This window comes from Drosophila montana, unplaced genomic scaffold (assembly GCF_035044405.1).
Source record: "Drosophila montana isolate Dmon_TW-CO22-7 unplaced genomic scaffold, ASM3504440v1 contig_402_1, whole genome shotgun sequence".
In the NCBI taxonomy this organism is placed as follows: domain Eukaryota; kingdom Metazoa; phylum Arthropoda; class Insecta; order Diptera; family Drosophilidae; genus Drosophila; species Drosophila montana.
In genome coordinates, this window is record NW_026998739.1 from 6,723,078 (window position 1) to 6,747,635 (window position 24,558).

At 35.2% G+C, this 24,558-nt stretch overlaps 1 long non-coding RNA gene across 3 annotated transcripts in view; it reads right to left on the minus strand.

The window, feature by feature from the left end:
* The window catches only part of LOC135439306 (uncharacterized), a 45,950-nt gene extending 32,073 nt beyond the window's left edge, over window positions 1–13,877 (minus strand). The window contains exon 1 of one of the 3 annotated variants that reach the window (XR_010438032.1): window positions 13,801–13,877. This is a non-coding gene — a long non-coding RNA (uncharacterized LOC135439306). Of the gene's footprint in view, window positions 1–2,436; window positions 2,720–13,800 lie in introns of those variants that run through there. The other 2 variants (XR_010438031.1, XR_010438030.1) reach the window with 2 other exon arrangements.
* Window positions 13,878–24,558: the final 10,681 nt, after the last annotated feature.

Genomic DNA, 24,558 nt, shown 5'->3' on the forward strand with positions numbered 1-24,558 from the left:
ACGGCAACTTCTCCGATGACAAAGTGCTTGCAAACGCACAATATTTGTCTAGGTCATGCATATCACTGACACCCCCCCCCCCCCCTCCCAATTCCACACCCCTTTTCCCAAGTTAAATGCAAACACAAATGCACACAAAATGCAGGACATATTAATCAGTCAGAGGTGTAAAACAGGGGGGCGGGGGGGTTTCAATTTTAGATTTGGATTTTGGTCTGGAAAACAAATAAATTGCAATTTGCGTAATTCCAACACCTTGAGGCGAAAACAAGACTGCGCCAATCAAGGCTGCCCGACTAGTAAATACCCTGTGCGCCTAGCTCCCAACTCCTCAATATTAAACATATTTCTGTTTAATTAGCCATATTTATTGTTTAATTTATTTTAATTTTTTGATAAATGTGTGCATGAAGCAGAAAAATAGCTAAAAGAATTCGTGAGTTAAACAAAAAGTAAAATATGTCATATTCAAGAAATATATACTACTAAAAATATTTTGAAATAAACTTGTTTTGCACTAAAAGCTTTGATCTAAAATTGACGTTTAGCGATTAGTGACATATATACTTCATATACATTTTTATGGCTTGCAGGGTATTAAAATCAATGCACGCCAAGTCGTTGCCTCTCATTCGTGCACGCACTTGCTCTCTCCTTCTCTCTCTCTCTCTCTCTCTCTCGGTTGTTTGTTTGTTTGCGTGTGCGGCGTGTCAGGTGTGTGTGAAAATATTTACAATTAAACACAATAGCTACTTGCAAAGAGCTGCATTTGCAATCGCTGCAAACGTTTGCTCCTTGAGGCAACCCCAGGCCTGAGCTGCATATTTGCCTACATTTCAGGCAAGTACGCAGCATTGTTCGTGCTGCTGTGCATTGTGCGTGTGTGAATTGAAAATTGAGCCATCTCAGGTAAGTCATACGCTATTTGATTTTAATTACATCAAATTTATTTGCTCAGTGATTTTTGTGCAAAGCTCGTTACCATCAAAGGCCAAAATGGTTCAATTTGTCCAGAGGCAGCGGAGAATTCGAGAATTTCGAATTGTTTGGCACGTGTATGCGTCTTAATTAGTGTAGAAAGATGGGTGACCAAGGTAAATCACAATGCTTATATTAATTATAAGCTATACACATATTTATTCTTTGTTTACTTAAATCCAGAATTGAATTTCAAATGAAACAACGCTCTTTCTTTGAGGATAATAACTTGTTAAGAACAGATCAAAGTCTAATTTATACTCTCTCTCTCTGTCTCTCTCTCTATATATATCTCTCTCTTCCTCTTGAATATCATGTGAAACAGGTTCATTTATGCAGCAATAACTTTTATCTTGTGATATGCTCAAAACTAATTATTTCGAATCTTATATATGTATTTTATATATAACTTCACGGGCGGCAAACAATAAAGAAGGCCAACGACTGAATAAAATATACAAATTAAACAAAGTATAACGGCACGAGCTCCAGTCAGTTAAAACGATTTTTGAATTATAAATACGTACATAGAATGCAAACGAACAAAGGCACACAAGCACAGACTAAATTGTCGCAGAGAGGCTCGTTGACCCACAAGTACAATAATAACTAAGAGAAGATAACTAAGATAATTCGCACGCTCACACTATCCGCACTGCTCGCACCCAGCATCGCCGCTCTCACACGCGCACACAACAAAGAAAATAAAAGAAAAGAAAGAAATAACTGCAAAATGGCAAAAGCAAAATAACTTTATCCCCTCCCGCTCAGACACTCTAATAGGCACGCTCACTGTAAGTGTCAACGCACTGATCTGTGCGTCCAGCTGACACATATACACACATACGCACACATATTGTTAAATACATATAGATCATAAGCTCAGATAACTAAAATAATTTCATCGCTCACACATTCCGCACTGCTCGCACCCAGCATAGCCGCTCTCACACTGCAAATTGGCAAAAGCAAAATAACTATATGAATAACCCCTCCCGCTCAAACACTCTAATAGCCACGCTCTCTGTAAGTAACTCCACCATTCGGTCCCCACGCATCACCTACATATATCAGCGCGCAATGCAGCCGACACATACACACACACATATTGTTATAAACATATATTTCTTTTATACATATTTCTAGGCCCAGCCAGTATGCTCAACAAGGCAAGACGACAAAGATCACATAACCAAGCGCTGCAAACACAAAAAGTAAAGCGACTCAAAAAAAATTAAAATCAAATTAAAATCAACTAACAATGCGCGCTCTCCTGAATAGGTTTCTGCCTGCACTTCTCACACATCACACAATTAAGTGTCCACTCTTTTATTAAAGCTCTCTGTCAGCGCGCTAATCTGTGAGCTTGCGCACATGTGTACATACATGCATACATATATACAGTCACATTTTTTTTGCTGCGCCTTTGCTATTCCTAATGTTATTATAATATTTTACCTGGATTTACCTGGTGCTGCTTAGGCCATTTTTTCTGTTTGATATTATAATTTAAATGAATTAAACTATAACTTTAACATAAGTAATACCGGTAAAAAAACTTGGTGCACATTAAAATGTAAATATTTCTGTGAGGGTATGTCACATACATAATTTTTTTAGTATAAGCCTCGCCTGGTTGCAAGTACGTATATTAAAAGCTATTAACACACACACGGCACGAGCTCATCGCGTTTTGTTTATTATTTTTATAAAATTATTTTATTCACTAACACAAAAATGAAAACGAGCAATTGACGGAACAGACGCCGACAGACTAAATCGTCGCATAGAGCTCGTGCCTACGTCCGCACCAATACAATAAAAATAAAGAACAGATAACTGAGATAATTCCCACGCTCACACTATCCACACTGCTCGCACTTTAAATAATGGCTCTCCACTGGCATGAGTAACAAAGTAATGCGAACCAAAAGGAACACTGCGATAAAGCATAGACGAAATAAATATATGAATTCCCCCTCCGCCCTTACCGACAACAATTCTCGCTCTCTTCAATTGCAATAATTGAGTGTGTTCATTGCCCGTGTGACAGCCCTCTGCCCCTCTGCTCAGGCGCTGATCAACGTCTAATGCCACCGACGTATACACACACACACGCACACCCATTGACATGTGTGGACATTTAATTTATTTTCGTCGTTTTAGTTATTTTGTTTTGTTTGTGTGGCTCAGTCAATTTTTGAACTAAATCGTGCATTAAAACTGTAAGCCGCACTTTATCTGCATAATTAATGCACTCTTATTTTCAGTTAATCAATTGAAAACACTTTATTTACATGGCTCTCTCTCTCTCTCTCTTGCTTTCTTCATAATACACCGACCACATGGGCCACACAAGCCGCAATTAGAAACCACTCAAACTGCCTTTTGGGAGCTTATAAAACCATCAACACGCCGCATTGATGTCTTTATGACCAGGACAAGTTCCAAGACGGGTCACAGAGGCTGGCCCAGCATTAGGCCAGTATCCTCAGGGGCTAACCTCAGTGCTTAGCAGCAAAGCACTCATGATGAATGCAACGGCGGGGGGTGGTTGGCTACCTATGCTATCCAAGCAACTCCCCAGCTTAACCCTTAAATACACATTTTCAGCAATTTTAAAGGCTCTCTTCGCAGCTGCTTCCTCCACGTTTCTCCTACGGCTGTGGCTTAAAAGCTTTAAGAGAATTTATAGCGCGGCCAAACGAAAACACTTCAAAAGCGCTCTTTCTTTCTTTCTTTTGTGCTAGCTTCGTGCGTATAAAAATTATACGGCTGGGCGTTAAATGGAAGCAACTAAAATAATAACAAGCCAAAGAACTAGTTAAAGTTGTATGGCTTCAATGGCTCAACTAGAAGATATCCTGTATTCTATAGTCTAAGAAATAAACAGAAAATGGTGTTCTATATGATGATGGGTTCCTTAATGCTTGCTTTATGATTACAAATCAATTTCAGCTCTTTTGTATATTTTATTTGGTAGGGTATATGCAACAACAATACCACCTATGTAATTTATAACAGGGTATAAGCAAGAACAACAAACAAATTAACAGCAATAAGCAACAGTCAGCGCCATTAGCACTGGGTACGTCCCCAGGCAGAATGCGTAGGCATGTGCGTGTGTGTGCCTATGTGTGTGTGTGTGTGTGTGCATGTGTGTTACACACACATAATTTACAAAAAGAATTTCATGCTGAAAGCAACGCCAGGCTGCGAATATTCTTCGGCAACTGCGACTGCAATAAGTCAGCTGGCTGGGCAGGCAGAAAGCTGCTGTTGTTGTTATTATTACTGTAGTTGTGCAGTTGCCGTTAGATTTGGCCAGTTGTTAGCAAGCTTTCAATATTTTCACACTTTTGTTTTAGTTGTAAGCTGTTGCTCTAATGGTTTTTCTCGCCAGTTTGTGTCTCTAAGCAATTGTAATGCACAAAAATCCAATACCAAACAACATGTGTGTGTGTGTGTGAGTCAGTGTGTGAATGTGTTGAAAGTAAATTGCCTTCGGGTGTGCGTAAGAAAATAAAAAAAAGGACAACTGCAAATGCAACGAAGGCGTTGCCAGGACAAAGCGCCTGCTGCTGCTGCTGCTGCTCTGGGCACAAAATATTTGTTGTCCTTTGGGCTGCCTTGGCTGCAAAATATATGGCCTTGTGGTTGTTGTTTTGGCCAGCAATTTATGTGGCCCGGCAGCAGCAGCAGCAGGCAACGGGATTTTGCCCGCTCAGCATTGGGTCACATATTGTTTTAAATGCAATTGTTTTAAGTTTTCATTTGTTGGGGGCAAAGCTCTTCGACCTGTGTGTGTGTGTGTCTCTCTCTGCATGTGTGGCCGGAAGTGTTAAAAGCTTAGATTTTGTTTCCGCAATTTAATAACACAATTGCACCTATTTAAATATGTTCCATATAGTTCCTAAATTTATCCTGTCCTGACTTCAATATTTATTAAGATGTCAAATTGAATTATGTTTATGCTTTAAAAAGCCTATTTAAAATCTTTGTTATTTATTTTATAGAAATGTAATTAATTAAGCCTTAATTAAAATTTTTTTCAATATTAAATTTGAATATTTTATTTAAATGTATTTCAATATATGATATAAATAGTAATTGTTTCTAATAAATAATTAAGTTATTTGTTATGTAAAGAATTTGATATTATAATGTATTTAAATATTCTTTAGTTTATTATATTTGAATAAATAATTATTGTTCTATTCATTATATTTAGTTAGTATATAATATTACATAATTAATTCGTTAATTTGTTAAGTCAATGTATTTAAGGATATCCAGATTTCCATATTATAAATATTATATCATATATGTACCTATTATTTATATTTATCTTATTTTCTTTAAAATTTAATTATATTAAAAAATGAATTTATTTGTAATGCATTTTTGAGAATTGAAAAAATAATACAAAATTGCAATTTGAGTTTTTTTTTATGTGCATAAAAAATTGTTTATATATTTTCTAACGACAAAACAATTCTTGATAGAGATTTCCACCGTTTATTAAAAATGTTTTCAGTAATCGACGCACTTTAAGCACAAAACAAAAGCAGCAATAAAATAATTAGAATAATGTTTTTTTTTAATAATATATTCTAATAAAATATATTACTTTGTGCTGCAGTTTAATTAATTTTCATGCGATAAAAGCATAAATAATTCATGGATAACAAAAGAAATTCATTTTTTATTGGCAAAGCAAAAAAAATTTGGTAAAGCAAACAAAGCGAAAGTTTTGGAATGCAAAACCTTTCAATTTGTTGCTAATACCCGTCATTTTTTGTACAAAAATGATATTAAATAATATGCATGAATAATGTATATATACATTTTATACATTTCAATAGAGAATGTAACTGAAAATCCGCGAAATAACTGTGTGCATAGCCAAGAGCTAGTTATTCAATGAGTTGGCCCTAATTAATGTCGCATCAAGCGTTTGGATAAACAATTTAGCATAACCAATTGCAATTGCAATTGATTTATGTTAATTACTGTTAAACAAAATGCGCCTCGTTGATTGCTAAATTGATTTCAAATCAAATGCAAATACAAAAAGACGCAATAAAAAATATTAAGTTGACTGCAAATCGGTAAACACGTCTCGTTAATGACTATCTATTTGACCCACAGATTGACGTCAACCATCGGAAGGCAAATCGATAGATAAACAAGATGAAAAGAGATGTTAGTGGGAAGTGAAAAACTGTGACCACTGTGCACAGTGGGCGCTTTTACTAATTGCCAGTTTCATCAAGTAATTGTCAACTGTGACTTTTGACAGTCATGAGTTAAAACATGTTCATCTGTCCGCATATTTTTTGTGTACTATTATATTTACTACTGTGACTATAATATAGTTAAAGGCTTGAGGCACCTGTTGATTGAAGTCTGGCACAGATCAGCTGGCGTCTAACTATCTACTTTAATTTTATAGAATATCCCAAATCAATCCCATAATCAATATATTTATTAAAACCCTTTTCGTTCAGCCATTATATATGTCCTGTTTATAGAATTTGTAGTAGAAAGCAGATGTCATATAAGCCGACAATCAGCTTAATGTTTAATAAGATTAACTCAACAATCTGCTTAATGATTAATAAGAACAAGCATATTATCTGGTAATATCACATATGAACAGGGTTTTAAGAGAATGTTTGTCTTCAATAAAATAAACTGAATTATTCTTTTGACGAAAGCCACGAAATGTCCTCATTCTGTTTAATTTTGCATACCCTTGTAGAGGGTATTATGATTTTAGCATGAAATGTGTAACGCATAGAAGGAGTATATATATTCCAGATCAGCGTCAACAGGCGAGTTGTGAACTAGTCTCGCAGTCTTAAAGCTATCGTCTTAAAACTATATCACATATCGTTCCGATATGCTGAGAATTAAGTGCTTGAATGGAAAACTTACTGTCTATCAAGATATCTTAACCAAACTCTGCACTTGTTAGCTTCACAATGCTCGTCGCATATAGGCAACATTTTATCAACTTCGGAATACTATATCATATAGTTGCCATAGGAACGATCCGTCGAAATGTAGGTTCTATATGGGTAATATACTTTTTCCTAAGATATTTTTGCACAAAACGCAGCATTTACTTTTCTCATATATCTGATGTAAGATCTACTGCGGTTTCCAAAGATATCTCTTTCTCGTTTTATTAAATATTTATTAAATATTTCTATAAGTTTCCTGCAAAAAGCAATCATTACCGTTGCAATCATTATCATTGGCAAATAAATGTATTGAATATCACAAACAGTTAAATAATTTAATTTGTATGTCCAGTAGTTCAAGACCTGCAATTATTATATTTTTACTAAAAAACCGACATACCTTTTTAACTATTCATGTATAATTAATAATCATGTAATAATTAGTAATATATGAATTTATAAATAAGCAAAAAATAATATTTAAAACAAAACACACTGTATAACCAGTTTTTTCTATACTCAATTTAAGTGTCATTATTTCTTGTTCTCCTGTTTTAGGTTTACCTTTATAATTCCCAACTTGTTTTAGCATTTAAGCCAGCTATCCGGCGTACTGCTTTTTATGAGCCACAGCTCAATTAAATGCCCCCTAATTAACTCTATACACAACAATCTGTACAATATGCTGCTCTTCTGCTGTAATTGGTTCTCTCGGTTTACATTCTACACTTATATAATCGACACGTAATTATCACGCTTTACCTGCAGCATGCAAATTGATTAACAGTTTATTTTCAACTACATTTTCCTTCATTTTCACATTGTTTATTGGCCCTGTGCTCGGGCTATTGATAGCAAAGCTTAAACAATATAAAAAAACGAAGTTAATCGAAGTTTCAGCAAGTTGGCAGCTCCTTGGAGAATTTCTCTACAGATTCTCGCCAGATAATGAACGTTGATATTTGAGTTTTTTTCCGTTTTTCTTTATTTATTTATTTTTTTTTCATTTATTTTCCACTTCAAATCTCTATGCGCATTAGTTTAACGACTCGCACAGAAAGTTGTGTAGAAACAAATTTTTGGGCGTTGTCCCCACAGGGACAAAAATAAAAAACGAGTAGGTAAGGATATCTTCGGCACGCCGAAGATTTAATACCCTTGTAGACATTTGCCTTAGGTAGATTTGTTAGAAAAGTGCAGCTCGAAAATGCTGCAATTGTTGAAATATGTTTGCCTTATAAGATCCTAAAAACTAAACTAAACTGAAACTAATAAATCCCGAGTGTGGTCAAGTTATCTTAATATAAAGAAAGGTTTACAGATCGACGTATCGTTCCTATGGCAGTTATATGAAATAGTGGTCCGATTCGTTCAGCTTCGACATATGTACTGCATTATAAAGACGGAGTTATGCAGTTTCAAGACGATACCTTTAAAACTGAGAGACTAGTTCGCATAGAGGGGCGTGGCTATGTCAGCCCGGCTGTTGATGCGGATCTAGTATATACACTTTATGGAGTCGGAGATGTCTTCTTCTATGCGTTACACATTTCATGACCAAATTAGAATACCCTCTACAAGGCATAAATAACGCTTAGAGCTGTAAAAGTTTATAAATTTAACGAGCCTGTTCATGCCCTGTACGAAGACAATACTCTAATGGGGCTTATCAATTTCATGTCTCGTACATTTGGGCATCGAGCAATTAAAAGCCTTTGAGTGCAGGCAGCAGAGCTGTTGGCTGTTCTAGGGGGGGTTTGTGAGGCTAGGGGGTATATATTGAGTTGTAGTCGCTGTCTCAGCTGTCAGGAGCAGTCAAAGGGGGGGCACGGGGCTGGTGCTGTCCCGCTGTATGCAAAGGCCTATCAATGTCCTCAAGCCAGCAACAACAACTTGCAATTGACTTGGGCCAACGATGCAGTCGTGTATGTGTGTGCGTGTGCGTGTGTGTGTGTGTGTGTGTGTGTGTGTGTGTGCGTGTGTGTGTGTCTTGGGCGCATGCCAACACACAAAACATGCCATAAATCCACAGGCAGCATATAATTAATAAGGATTAATTGTGTACCAGAACTTGCCAGCACGCTGCCATAGTCCAAAATTTAATTAATTAATAGCACAACTTTAGGCAGCATGTAGTGCACCAGATGGTGCGGGTGTGTGTGTGTGTGTGTATGGTTGGAAGTGTGTAAGTTGCAAATTAAATGCACATATGCAAGCAGCAGACACAATTCTGGCCAATCGATAAAGGCCCTTCGATTTGGCCCTATAATAGTTTACGTAATTTAAATGTTAAATACTCGATTCTAATTTTATAGGATTTTAACATTAATTTTAATTAAGAGATTAATTAGCTACTACTGCTTATACATATTTGATCAATTAATTAAATTTATATGTCTAAAACCAAATATAAAATATTACTTGCATATATTAATAATATTTATGCCACAGGGCGTATGCTTAACATAATAATTATTAATATTTATTATACTTATATTAGACTAATTAATTTGTAAGAATATTCGTTTATTTCTCAAACATGATAATTTTCAAAAATAATCTATTCTTTAAAGACATGGAATATACTTAATATAGCCATCAATTATATTTACGGCAATTTTAGCTGTCAGCTTTAAACATTTCTTAAAGACAGATCAAACGAACATTTGGCAACAAAAAAGTGCTCAATTTCCAACTAAGTAGAAGTAATTCGCGTAATTCGCTTTAGGGCCCAAAAACTTTTCCATTAGCTTTTCTATTTCCGTAAGTTTCTTTTTATCAGCTCTTTTGCACAGTTTTTCCGCTTAACCCGCGCATTTATTCGGCCAGTTCTTCTGCTGCTTGCGCAGGTGCCAAAAAGGCCAACACTAAAATGGAATACAGCAATTAATGTTAAGCTCCTGTTGGACATTTGACAGCGACTGTTAAGAGTGCAACAGACGCTCACTGCCCAAAACGGGTAGATTGCTTTTAATTAGCAAAAGTATCTTTATCTGCAGATTGAATGGCAATAAACAGCGATTCGGAAGTGGAACGCATAACAAGATTTGTTTAAGTAGTCAAGAAAGTTAAATAATTATTTACAACAAATTCAAGCTGAAATAAGCTGCTTTTGCGTCTTTCATTAGTTCTTCATTAATTCATATTGTTTACAAACAATACATTTACTTTTAACAACTTTAACCTTAGTACTTATTTTAGAAACAAATTTAAATATACAACAAATCTTAAGCAAGAAAATATACAGAATTTAAATAATTAATTTAATATAAATTTTGTGTTAATGAACAATAAAAAAACAAGTAAGAGGTTCTAGTCGGGAGCTCCCGACTAGGGGATACCCTAAACACTCTTCTTCCGACAGGCGATTTACTATTCTAGAAGCTACTTGTCAAGTTTGGGAACTCTAGCTCTTATTATTTACCCAATTTGCTCAAAAAACAGGATTTCAATATCGATTTTTATCGATTACTTGGAAACGGGACAAGTTATCGAATATCTCGATCTGCGCGGGGACTAGGAGGACCTACAGCTAAAATTTCAAGTCTCTAGCTCTTATAGGTTGTAAGATCCTTGCGTTCATACATACGGACAGACGGATAGACGGACGGACGGACGGACGGACGGACGGACAGACGGACAGACAGACTGACATGGCTAGATCGACTCGGCTATTGATGCTGATCAAGAATATAAATACTTTATGGGGTCGCAGATGCTTCCTTCTGCCTGTTATATACATTTGCACAAATACAGAATACCCTTTTTACCCATTTTCAATGGGTTCAGGGTTTAAAAATAAATTATTATAAATGTTAATGAATATAGAAATATATATAAATATGCTTTGAATATAATAATATATATAAATAGGTGATTGGTTCCATATTTCTTAAACCTATTAAAATTAGTTATAGTTTATAGTTCTCTCTGTGGCTTCGTTTAAATCGAACATTTTGCCAATATATGTTGAGCCTTCTCCATTTGGGTTTCCAAAGAAATGCCTTACGTTTGAGATTTGTATTTGTAGTCCTGGACATTTTTTTTAAGGACACATAAAATATTTAACAAAATTAAAAAAAAAATAAATAAGTGAATGAATATAAAATATTTGTTGGCTGACCTTTTATCTTAATACGTTAAAATTAAATGTAATGTAATGTTGGAAAAAACAAAACGTCTGATTGCATTGATAGTTCACAAAATATTCACAAATTTCAATTGCTCTGACAAGTAAATTTGCTCGAATGCACAAGAAGGGAATTCATCAAATTTGTGATAAGAACATATTTCACAAAAATTAAATTTAACAACAAAATTTAAGCCCAAAAGATTTGAAATCGTGCTTAACGGTTTAAAACCGTGTAAAAATATGTAACACTTTTTTTTTATTTTCAAACCGTGTTAAATCAAAACCGTGTAAAAAAGGAACGTGTAAAAAGAGAATTAGGTGTATACATACTTATTTAAAGTGTTTTAAATATTATTTTTCTTTGAGGTAGTAATTTAAGCGTATCATAAATTATTTCTGCATCATATATTTAAGCGCATTTATGTAAATTTATTTCTTTTTACATTGCACCTTGCTGAAATATTTAATGAGAATTAATACAAAGTTCGCTTTAAGTTTTCATATAACTGTTATTTTTTATTATTATTAATTAATTAACAAAAACATGTAGCTTACAAAAATTAAAATTTAAAAAAAAAAAAATTAATGCAAAGAGCTTTACAACTTATTAATTAGTTGTATTGGTGTTATATAAAAACATTAAACTTACGAAAATGGTTACATTTATGCATGTGAAATTTCTGCACTTCTGTTTTCAGGTTCGATAAAGAAAACAAGAATAATGTTTAAATGTTCATTCTATTGGGCATTGTTTTACACACGCGCGGTTTTTAAAACAGTGAGCATTATTTATGATATTTATTTGAAATGCGGAGCTGATTAATTTTCCAATCTGTTTTATATTGGCTGACCAAACACATTTAAATTAAGGCCAGAGAGAATTAAATTGAAATGCGGGTCAAAAATTTGGATGGTTTATTTGACGATATAAAATTTTAAAATAATAATGGCCAATTGATTTTGAAAAGCCGATACGAAATGTATGGCGAATATTGTCCAAAGCTTCCCTTCAGAAGCTCCATTCATGCATTTACAATTCTTACAAGTTTTAGCCTATAGTTTACACACACACACCCAGATACACACACACACACGCACACAGACAGACAGACATAAACAATAAATTTTGAGGGAAAAAGCAATTTGGTATTTATCTGTGTGTTTTCATACTTTATGCTTGAATGATTTTTCATTTCCTGTTTCTTGGAATTTTTATTATTGTACTGTATCAACAATAAGCAACAACAACAACAGCAGCAACAACAACAACAGCAGCAACAATAACATCTCTAAAGCAATAACAACTACAGGACATTTTCTTTTGATTTTTTTTTATGGTTTTTTGCACGCAATTTCTCTTATTTTCGACATTTTGCATGGCCGCAAAACTGTTTTATGCTCTCGTCTGCGCTCTCTTTCCAACTCTTTCGCTCCGTCTCGCTCTGGCGCCCGCTGGCTTTATGTGTTTCGAGCGCGTAAACAAATTTCGGCTGGGGCCATCATTTTTGGGGGCCTTCTGCTCTCCGATAATTCGTTTTTGACGCGCTTCGGTCCGATGATGTCATCAAATCAAAACAAAAACCATTAAAATTTCACTCGTGCCGGGCGTTCGCCGTCGTTTCTCTCAGTGTATCATTTGCATAATATTTAAATTTTGCATACTTATTGGCGCATAATTAGGCAATTTCACGCGGGGTGTCAAGTGCAAAAGCGATTTGTTGTGTTTCGTCGTTGTGGCCAACCAAAAGATTTTAATTGCAATTTTGTTTTCGCCCAAATTGTTTATTTAAAGCGTTTCGCGTTAAAAGTCCTTTCGAAAGTCTTGAGTGAAATGTGAGAATGTTGGAGTTGAAAGTGCGGGTCTAGGAGAATACACTGTAAACAGCATTTGCTTGCCCTAGAGTATTATAGAGTAATATATGCTATATTTACTCTAAACTTTTAAGGTAAGTTCTTTAATAGTGCAGTTCGAACGATCTGATTTGAAATTTTTACTCTTTTTTAAATGAGTAGGTAAATTTATAACAATAAAAATAATATTGATAATAATAATAATAATAATAATAATAACAATAATAATACTTATAATAATAATGATATTAATAATAATAATAATAATAATAATAATAAAAATAAGAATAATAATAATAATAATAATAATAATAATAATAATAATAATAATAATAATAATAATAATAATAATAATAATAATAATAATAATAATAATAACAATAGTGACAATAACAATAAAATGAATAGTAATAATAATAATAAAATAATAATAATAATAATAATAATAATAATAATAACAATAGTGACAATAACAATAAAATGAATAGTAATAATAATAATAAAATAAAAATAATACTAATTATTATAACCAATAATAACTAATAGCTAATAACTAATAAAATCTAATAATAATACAATTAATATTAATAATAATAATTTTACATATTACTGGACTTTTTCTTCCCTCCCCAAATCATAGGTTCTAAGTATCTCTCCCAAATTCTAGTCTTAAATGCCCTGCCATTAGACTTATACAAATAATCATTGGGCTTATTATTAAATAGACATCAAATTTCTAAGGGAGAGACTGGAGAAACCTTTATAAAATTAAGTTATTTACGCTCAGTTTTCATTTTCGCTGAATTTTTGAACGAATTGCAATGTTCCTTTAAAACATTTTTAAATATTATTTATGTATTGTTTACATACCAATTCTGTTGTCCGTAACTCTTACTGTCACTTAGATCATATTGAACAGATGGAGATGATTTATATCAGGTATCTAAAAGAATACATATATAGTAAGATTAATAATATAATAAAATAAGCATTAAGACTATGTAGATCATTTAGATTATACAATATAACATAGATTATACAGATTCGATTATTATTATAAGATTATATAGATTATGTAGAAAATATAAATTGCAATATAATTTCAAATAAGAATGTCGAATAAGAATAAAAAGTACTTTAAACAACTATAAACTGAAATTCGGATTTTTGTTAAATATTCAAAAGCATCAAAAATGTCATCAAGTTGCAATGTCTGTTAAATATTCCAAAACTTATTGCTATATCTTTTATATGAATTGACACAGCTCCACAGAGTATTTAAGCATAATCTCTTAATGCTACATTTCATACTTAGATATTTTATCTATCCTCGCTGCTCAAATTGTTTTGTGTCCTTAATCAGGAATCAATGCATCGCGCTTTCAAAGAGTTATATCCCCCATATCGATATAATGGCTGCCCCGCTAAGCGTCGCCTTGTCAGCATTTATGCTCCATTCAGCTACGCTTTTATCCCGTTGTCCGTTTTGTACCTGTTCCGCTTTTGGACTTCTTTTTTTTTTTTTGACTCGTTTAGCCGCTGGCCACAGCGGCAAAGGGTCGCAACTGTACACACGCGCATTTTAATAGACTACGCGACCAGTTGGCTATACCTAAAACCCAATATTCTATAGAAACGCACACACACACACACACACACACACACACACACACACACACACACACACGCGTACTTGGGCAGCCATTGTACGTTTTTGCTGCTTGCCACACATTGTTTGTCTAAGATTCACGTTTGCCCCAAAGCGCGCATCTAGCTCTCCCCCTGCTGCCGTCCAGACTCTAGCTAGAAATGCCTTCAAACTACCCTTTCCAACACTGGAGTTTTTTTTACCATACCCTTTACCCATTGCGCTGAAAAGGGCATATCATAGCAGAGGAAACAAGCAGAAAACGGCTGCAACGACCATAAAGTATATATAAGTTGATAAAAATCAGCTCGATTATAATAGCTGGAGATGACAATGTTGTCTTTAGAAAACTCTTATAAAATAGAATAAATATTTAAACTTCCCCAAAACTGAAACAAGGAGAAGGAAACGAGAAACGAGCGAGCTCAAGTCTATATAAAAATACTAAAATATGTGTGCCACAGCTGTATACAGGGTATATCTGAGCTTCAATTCAATCTTTGAATTTTTTTAGAGTTTTGTTTTTCTTTTTTTTTTTTTGGAAAAGTGGGCGTAACACAGACTTGCAGCAAGCGCCGGATATTGGCTTCATACACCGCCAGCCAATTTTAAATTGCCAATATTGATTTATACGCCACATGCGTTGCCACATGGGGCATCCACTTGGAGGCCAAACATGGGGCGACTCTCAAGCATTGTTAAGTTGCAATTTTGCAGGTGCGCACGTTGCATTTACAGTAAGTAAATGGGCAATGGGATTTCGCAGTTAACGCCTGGGAAATTTATTGGAAAACACGCGCTGCCTTAACAAGTTTATGCGTCCGCATTTTGTAGGCAAAGTGCGAATACATATGCATATATATAGTATGTATATGTATATATATGTGCGAGTTTATTGGATGACTCGCTTATTATATTAGTTAGCGAGCGAATGCAATTTGATATGCCATCGGAGCGGAGCGGAGCGGAGCGGAGCGGAGCAGACACAACTTGCAATTGCCGTCTCTTTTTGATTTCGGGGGCTTTTGGCATTCGCAATTGCCAAGTTTTACTGTGCTTGTGATTTCCCAAATCCCATTTAAGTATTCCCTTTATGGGACCGCAACGCACCGCCACAGTTCAACAAACTCTTTTGCATAATTCATGCAAAAACTCCATCACGCTGCTTCCTCTTCTCCATATATGCCCCCCCCTCCCCGCTTTCCCCCTGGCCACCTCGTTTTATCTCTTTGGAGCATCTTGTGTGTGGAAATGCGCAGACAGCATTCGAATCAGCATGTGCTTTAAGTGTTGATTACATATATGCAGGGTGTTAGGACCTCGCATGTATGTGTGCAGTATAAATATTATGTTCAGAGCTCGAGATATGCTCTGCACAATAGCTGTAATATGAAAGGAGACGCTTCAAACGAATTTCAGCTGAAACATCCTTCAACCGAAAATTATTTAAGGTAAAGCGAAAGAATATTTAAACAAGTTTATTTGCCTCAACAAAATAGCCTTTTTTTTTTTTAAATCAACGAAATTTAAAAAACTGGCTAATATATATTTGAACTCATTCTCAAACTTTCTTTAAGGGACAAATCACAAGAATCATGACTACAAAAACCAAATTTGATAAGAGAAATCAGAATTAACCCCAAGAAAACAAACAGAAGAGAATTTAAGTGAACTCTATTAGGGCTCCATTATCTCCGCACGCTATCAACTTAATATTCTATAGCCTATTTCAAATTTCCATACTTTTTCAATCCTATTTTCCTGCCACTTTTCCAACTTATTCACATTCTAAAATAATATAGTTATTTAAGATAATTTCACAAATTTAGCTATAAAAAGGAGCAGACGTTCGAATTCATCTTGCCGGGGATGATATTAGAAATATTTGCATTCTAATTAGGCTTTACTTATATAAGACTGCATCATATTCCAACCAGAAAAACTCAGATATGTTAACTTTCCCCCACAGTAAATATTCTCATAGAAAAATCTACTCCAGATAACATTCTTCCCAAAACCAAACAATCTATATCAAGAAATTTATAGATAAAAAATTATGTTAACACTAAGCACAAGCCAAAAAACAACAAATATCTAAATTATTTTCAAAGAATCCACACTCTCGATTATTTTAAAAAGGAAATAAAAACTCATTCACTTAAATCACATTCTCAACAAAAATTATTCACATTCTCTTAAATCACGCTCCCAATTTCAAACTTATTATTCATATTTTTTATACACCTTAATAAATAATACAAACAAAATGAATAGCAATTCCCGCATTAATTGTTCTCATATGTATACGTAATAAATATATTTTATAAATATTTATATCAAGCTTAAGCCCTTTGTCGCTTTAGCTGCCATTATAATTGGAATCAATTTCCAATTATATTCAACTCTTTTAAATAAAATAAAACTTAAACAATTTTTATATAAATACCCCTCAAAAAAATGCAGCTTTTATAAAGATTACAAAATTTGTATAAAATTGGACGCTCATTAAGGATTGTAATTAAAACTGTATAACATCTTTTTACCAAATTGTATAAAATCAAGATTAATAATATATTATTCTTATAAATATTTATATTAATTATGTATTTAATATAAATAAATATATTCTTTATCTGACGTACAATTAAATAAATTATCCTTAAATAATAGATGGATTTATTTGGATGGACGAAAAAAGTTGCTCAATTTCTTTTTTTGTAAAAATATCATATTATTCTTATATATAATAAAAATACGAAAAAAGGGCAATTGTTTTCCCCATAAAAATAAATCTAGATATTATTTATGGATAATTTTTTGAATTGGGCAACTGTTAAAGATAGATATATATATTATATAAATAAAATATATATACATAAAAAACTATAATTAAGTTCTATAAATATCTAAAATATTTTATTTATAAAAAATGCATAAATTATGTTGTATTATTCGAGAGCATCAATCAAACTGAAAGCTGTAAGTACCAAGAAAATCCCATTAATATTGGCCATATTATATAAGTTTAAAGAAAATTGAGTCAAATTAAATCTGTGTCAAATAATTTCTGGTATACGTTTACTTGTTGCATAAATTGATATACATGTATATTAATGCACGCCATAAAGGCCCAATTGGAATAAAGAAAAAATAATAAAAAAATTACACAGCCAGCCCTGAGGGCAGCCAAAACAAAATAAAGGAAAACAAAATCAAAACGTTGGGCCGCACGAAATGGGAAAAATGTGGAAAAATAAATTTTCCATTAGATTTAATTTGCATGGTTTTAGGCACTAAAGTTCAAGCGCGCAACAATAATCGCTTTGGGTTAAATTTCATTATGCGTGAAATACTGTTTCGCCTCTTCCTTTTTTTTTGTGCATGTTTCGACGGAGGGTTATATAACATTGTAATGAAATGTGTAACGCTCAAAAGGTGACAATCCAAAAAAGTTTATATATATGCTTGATAAAACAGACTGAAAAAAAAATTAAACGAATTTTTAGTTTAACATGTGCAACTTAAAGCGTATATTTAAAAGAAATTTTTGTTTACTATCTGAAAAGCTAAGAACTAGAGTTTCATTTCTATTAATATTAAAAAAGCTGAAAAATTTCAACAAATAAAATTGTGGCGTGCTTTGAAAAGATTTAAGTATCCGCAAGGGTATATAATTGGCGGCAGACACAAAAACAAAAACCGCTGCTTAATGAAAAATCGCTGGTGAAAATGTTTTGCGAAGGCTTAAATCAAGCTAGAAGCAGGTTTAATATTTAGTTGCCGGCAAATTTCTTTAAGCTGGCTGCATTCGAAGTTGGCCAACTCAAAGAACTGAGCGGCATATTATTATTGCATTCGCATTGTCATGGTAATGCCAGAGGACACTCGCATTGCTATTGCACCAGAGGCCAAGTAGTCGGCTAGTGTTACGACGGCAGCAGCAAGGACAAGGATATTGTCTTTGGATGGACTCGGAGTTCGCCTGCCCCTGCCGGAAACGAGCCAAGACCTCCGATGCTCAGCTACTATTTTCTCCACTTTTATTGTTATGGCGCTTGCATCATTATTTCAGTTGGCGCCTTGGCTCAAGCGCTGGCAAGGCAAGCACTGTAACCTCTCCTCTCCTCTCCTCTCCGCCCTGCCCCTGCCCCATCGAGCAGCACACTCCATTTGTGTCGCGGCGGTGTCCTTTTGCATTGTTTTGAGTCCTGGTGCGTTGCTTGAATGGAGCATCGTTGGCTGAGCGCCGTTTCGCTCTTGTTGTAGATAAAGATAAATAGTCTCAGATAACGTTCAGTTATTTGCAAACAAATACAATTGCGGTTCATTGATGGCGGTTTCATTTTGCCAGTCGCCCCAACGGAGACCGCAAACACCACCGACAACTCTGGTTGCCCATTATTTTGTGGTTGTTGATGCTGCCGCGTTAAGGTGAAGTCGCATAGCAGACAGCAAATGACAGCAGACAAGCGACTTCAGTGCGTTACCAACACTGGCGAGGATATCACTTAAAACTCATCCCATAAAACAATTCGCACTTAATTTAAATGCCTAACTTCCCGCTTTGTTTTTCTCGGCTTGTTTTAGCAACTTCTCAGTTCGTGAAACTGTTTAAAACACACTGTCAGTACATATGTATTTCTATATATATATATATATACATATGTGAAGTCTGTAAGGGAGCTCAAGCAATTCTATATTAGGTACGCACTAAACTGGTTCGCTCACGGAACTTCATTTAAGCCAACTTCACTTAGTTCCACATGAAAATATTGTACGAAATTTAATGCTTTCATCATGGTGCGACCCATAAACCGAACCTCCGACCATTTTCTTTGGGGTTCGCAGCCCTGGTTAACATACGTTCCCTTTAAGGCAGCTATCGATTGGCAATATCTAGTCAAGCCATATAACACTTTCTCCATTTAAGTAATACAAATTATAAATCTTGTCGATAAGCCTTTGGTCACGTGCTCATAAAGCATAGCATGTGCCACCTATGGGTTGGGGCCCACCTGCCTATCTCTAGGCATCTAAATTAGTATAGCTGGCTTTACGAGACGGCGCATTTTAAATAGAGAGCTGCGCCCAGGACTTTGGCACACGTCAGGCGGCCGTAATCTTTGGCTTTGAGAAAAAGTAAAAGTTGTTCGCCAGCGTCTTGACTTACTTTCAACCTTTCACTTGCTGTGTGTGTGTGTGTGTGTGTGTGTGTGTGTGTGAACGGGAAAGTTTCACAACTTATTGTGCGGTACGTGCATTCGACGATTTGCCTATGCGAATGTCGATGTCGCGGTCTCTAGTCGATGTGTGTGCGTGTGTGTTTTCCTTGGGCCGTGCGCCAAAAAAGTATGTTAAGCACTTTGCTAGCAGTTTTCTCCGAGTTTTCCGGGCCAATCGTATCTGGTCTCCGATTTATACGTGCGTGTAATATGTGTAATTTATGACTGACAGGATGTGTGCGTTTAAATTATGTGCAAAATGCTACCAAAAGCCAGCCCCAGCTTTTGGGGCTAAAAAACTTTTTGCCTCAAGTTTACCAAACATACCGAACCGAATTGCTAGCCAAACATAACATACATATATTCCATTCGGGTGTCACAAATCGTCTGATAGTCACGTTTGATTCTATGCATAATGCGAGCAGCGATATATTTTAGAAACTAGAGCTGCGGCAGGAGTTTAGTGATATAAATTCCGATTGCAACAGGTCTGCTCTTATTCAGATATTCTATCGAAAAAGAGCTTCTGTGAACTTGTTAGTCGAATGAGCTGTCATTTTTGATTTTTAGCATTTTAAAAAGAATAAGAAAAACCATACTAAAGCTAATATTATCCAATTTTAATGATTTAAAAAAAACCTATTTTTAATTAATAAAAATAAAAAGCTTTAATGTGCTTTCTAAAATGCATGACTTTAAATGTTTCCCAGCTTTATTTGTTGTTTTCATAAAGCCCAATTTGTTTACAGCTTTAAGATCAACTGTATGTTCGCTTTAATATCCTAATTGCCCAAAGCTCAAAGCTCAAGAAGACAGCCACATCAACAAATTGGCTACTAATAATAAATAATTTTACTATAAACAATATTGAAAATAGTTTCCATTATAACACCACAGAACATAAAGAAATCTTTTCTCAAAAGTTTTTATTAGCAATTCGAAAGCTTTGTTCTACTTAAAGCTCGCATCAACTTTCCAAAAAAAAAACCTTAATGCTTAGCTGACTTGCATTTATTAATCTTCATTCGAGCGGCTTTAAGCTGCATCAAATTACGCTTTTTTGGCTTGTGTAAATGCGATTTTCACTCGTAACTGAAGCAATGCCCACGCATTTCTGCAGTTTGCTTGTACTTAAGGCCCGCTCCCCACCCCGCCAGCATAGCCTTTATCACAACCCCTTGGCCAAGTGCATGATGATTTTGGGCAAAATGAGTTTTCATTTCCAATTACTTTACAATTTTGCTTTTGTGTGATGCCTCAAATGCCTTGTCTCGGCAGGGCTTGGGGGTAACTCTTAGTGCTGGCATCTCTTTGCTCTAACTCTCGCCCTCCTCGCTTCCTTGCACTCCTTGTCTTTATAGCGTATCTGGCGTTACAATTCGATTTCCTAATTTTCAATTTTACACGTTTGGCAAACACTCGAGAGCAGTCAATGCAGATCCCACCTCCTTCGCCCGCCGCCCCTCTTAGAATACAGATACCACCAACAATCTCAATCGGTATATATCCGTATGCATGCCAGGCCAGACTTTTTGAGAAATTTTAATTAAAATTGCATTTTCCTTGCATTTAATTAAAAGCTTAGCCTGATGCCGCCGCTGCTGCACATGAAAAATGAAGAAACGAAAAGGCAAGAAAATGCGAAAAACTATGCCAGAGATGAGTTTGGCCAACAAAGGGGCAAGCAGACGTTGCGAATTGGAGGGGGGGGGCATGGGTGGGTGCACTCTGAGCGGAGCACTCGAGCAGAAGAGCATGCACTCGTTGCGCCAGAGATATGAGAATCATCATAGTCATCAGGGCCAAAGCCTTAGACTCCATGCAGCAGCATTAACAGCGCCTTGTCCTTGCTGCTGATGCTGCCGCTGCTGCTGAAAATATTTTTGTTTGTTTACACAGGCAGCTGCTCGGCTAAATGCAACACTGACAGCTACTGTCAAAATAAGCAACTAATCTCTGCTTCACAATATTGTTTGCCAACCCAAGACATACACACGCACGCACACAAAAATTGAATAAGAAGAGCATCAGCAGGAAAATACGTACACATACATATATACATATACACAAGCCCATTTAATTTTAGTAAACTCTTGATTTTTAGACAACATAAATGATGCATGCAACACACACAGTGGCAAATGCGTTGGTTTTGTGCTTGCAACCGGTTCGTTCAACATTTTGGCCACTTGATTTGGGCCAGCGGCAAGTAATTGAGTTTTGAGGCCAATGCTCAAATTGCCTATGCTGCAAATTGTTGCAACATGAGGCAGGGTTAGAGTATTCAGAAATCGCAGAATATGCAACTGCAACAATTTGCTAATTAGCAGTGATAATACGTTTGAATTGGTATCTTTTTGAAAACATGTTCACTTACTGCTTGCCATTAATTTTTTTTTATAAATCATTTTCTCTTAGCTTATCTCTTGCTTAAAGAATTCCCTTCTATGTGATTCTCATTTAAGCACTTTTCCACATTTTTACGGTTTTAGGTTTCGATTTAATTGATTATTTTCTAACCCAATTGTCGATATTTTTACCAGCTCTTGCAGCTCTTGTGCTATGCCTGCCCTTGCCTGTTGCCCTCCTCCACCTGTTCATATTTGTGGTGCACGCTGCGGCTGCAGCCACATAATTGCTTAAAATTTTTCACAAATTGTTGCCACAAATTGTTGCAAGAAAAGAAAAAAGTGTTGCTTTAGGTAAATTTCGAAGGCAGCTACCAGCAGAGGCGGCACCAGCAGCAGCAAATAGTTTAATATAAAATGCAGACAAAAGGATCACTTCCAGCCGCAGCCTCAACTCAGGCCCACATAGTTTGTTGCTTGGCTGCCTCGGTAGAACAAGGAGCCAGCACATCCTTGTGCCAGCATTTTGGATAGTTACTGCTGCTGCTGCTGCTGCTGCGGCTGGCAGGAGTCGAATATTTAATGCACCCACAATATTTTACTTGCCCGTCTGGTGATAATGCACCCGGCTAGAACTGAGCCACAGAACCCTTTGCCGGCTATTGGCAGCCACAAAGAGCCAAAGGGCAATGCTAGTCTCGTCAAAGCAAAACAAAGTCCACACTATCCCCCGTAACCCCCCCCCCCTGCCCCTGTCTTTAGCATGTATATATATGCATATTCAACAGTGTGGAAATAATAAAGCCAACTTGCCGACAGTTATAGTTGCTTACAGTTGTTACTGCCAGACAGTCGAGACGCCGGAAACAGGAAGCACTCATTGCCGGGACAGACAACGGGCTGCAAGGTGGCTGGCTGTGTTGCATGGGGCCTGTGAGGGACGGGACGGGGCCGTGGAGGCTGGGAGGAGGGGCAGTTCCATTCAGGCGCCGGCGCCAATGAAAACCGAAGCATTCGACACTTGAATTTGCTTTGGCTCTCTCGCATTGCATACAATTTATAGCATCGAGTGATAATAATACTTGATTTCTTTTTTATTATTTTACTTTTCTTTTTTTTTCACTTGTTTTGCACAATTTTTAAGTGCGATTCGGTGTAAAGTTCAAGTGCTCGTTGCTTGTTATCAATGAATCCACGAATGGATGGTGATAATAGCGTGGCAAGGAGCAGCTAATTTTGCATTAGCGTAAAATGTCAAAAGGGTCAAGTGTATAAATTTTAAAATATTAGATTAATTATAGAAGATATATGATATCTTGTTTTTAGCCAGAAAGCAGAGAAAAGGAGTTCCCAAATATTTATAGAAAATTCTTTAAAATAAATATCTTTTAATATACTTAAATTTGCTGATGGATATCATATAATATATGATAAATATTTCTCTCGATTTAATCATTTTCAAATAGAAAACCTCAAAAAAAAAACTCATTTATTATTTAAAATAAATACACAATTGATTGAAATAAATAATATTTTGAAATACTTAAATTGGACTTCCAGAAAAATAAGACTTTTTGCACTTTAATGAAAAAAGTTCAAACATTTAATATGCTATAGGTATAATAATAATTATTAATCTATGAAAATAATATTAATATTAATAATAATAAGAAAAATAATAATAAATAATTATAATATAAATAATCAACACAGTAATTATAATAATAAAAATAAAAAACCTTAACAAAAAGGATCAATCGATTTTTAAATAATAATTAATATTATATTTAATAGAAATAATAGTAATAATAATAATAGTAATTATAATAATGATAAAATTAATAATATTAATCAATAAAATAATATTTATAATAATAATTAATTAATAAGAGGGAACATCGGCTTTTACATATATGTTATTAGATTGTAAATTATATTTGCTGTGACCAAGAGCAGAATTTTCTTCTAATATTTTCATATTAATATTTTGCTGAACGTGCTCCCATTTGCATCTCATTTGCTGTGGCAGGCAGTGTGGGTGTGGCATAATTAAATTTGCCACAAGCCATCAAATGAAAAATGTGGCAACGCCAACCGCGAGCAGCGACTAACGACATTTCGCTAATTTCCCATTCAAATCACGCCCTAATCGAAGTCAGTGCAACTGTCAAATGACTCAAAGTTGACATTTATGTACATGCTGACAACGTGGCCCCACTGTACCACCCCTCCCCCCCCCCCCCTCACCAACCATCGGCAAACCACCGTTAGGTCGTTATCTGCTCATCAGGCAGCAGTCAGGACTTGATTGCCAACGGCATTCGTCTGCGCTGTCGCTTTTCTCGGTTCTTGTCAACATTTTGATTTGAATGCTGTCAACATTTTCGCAACAGGCTGACAGGCTGCAGAG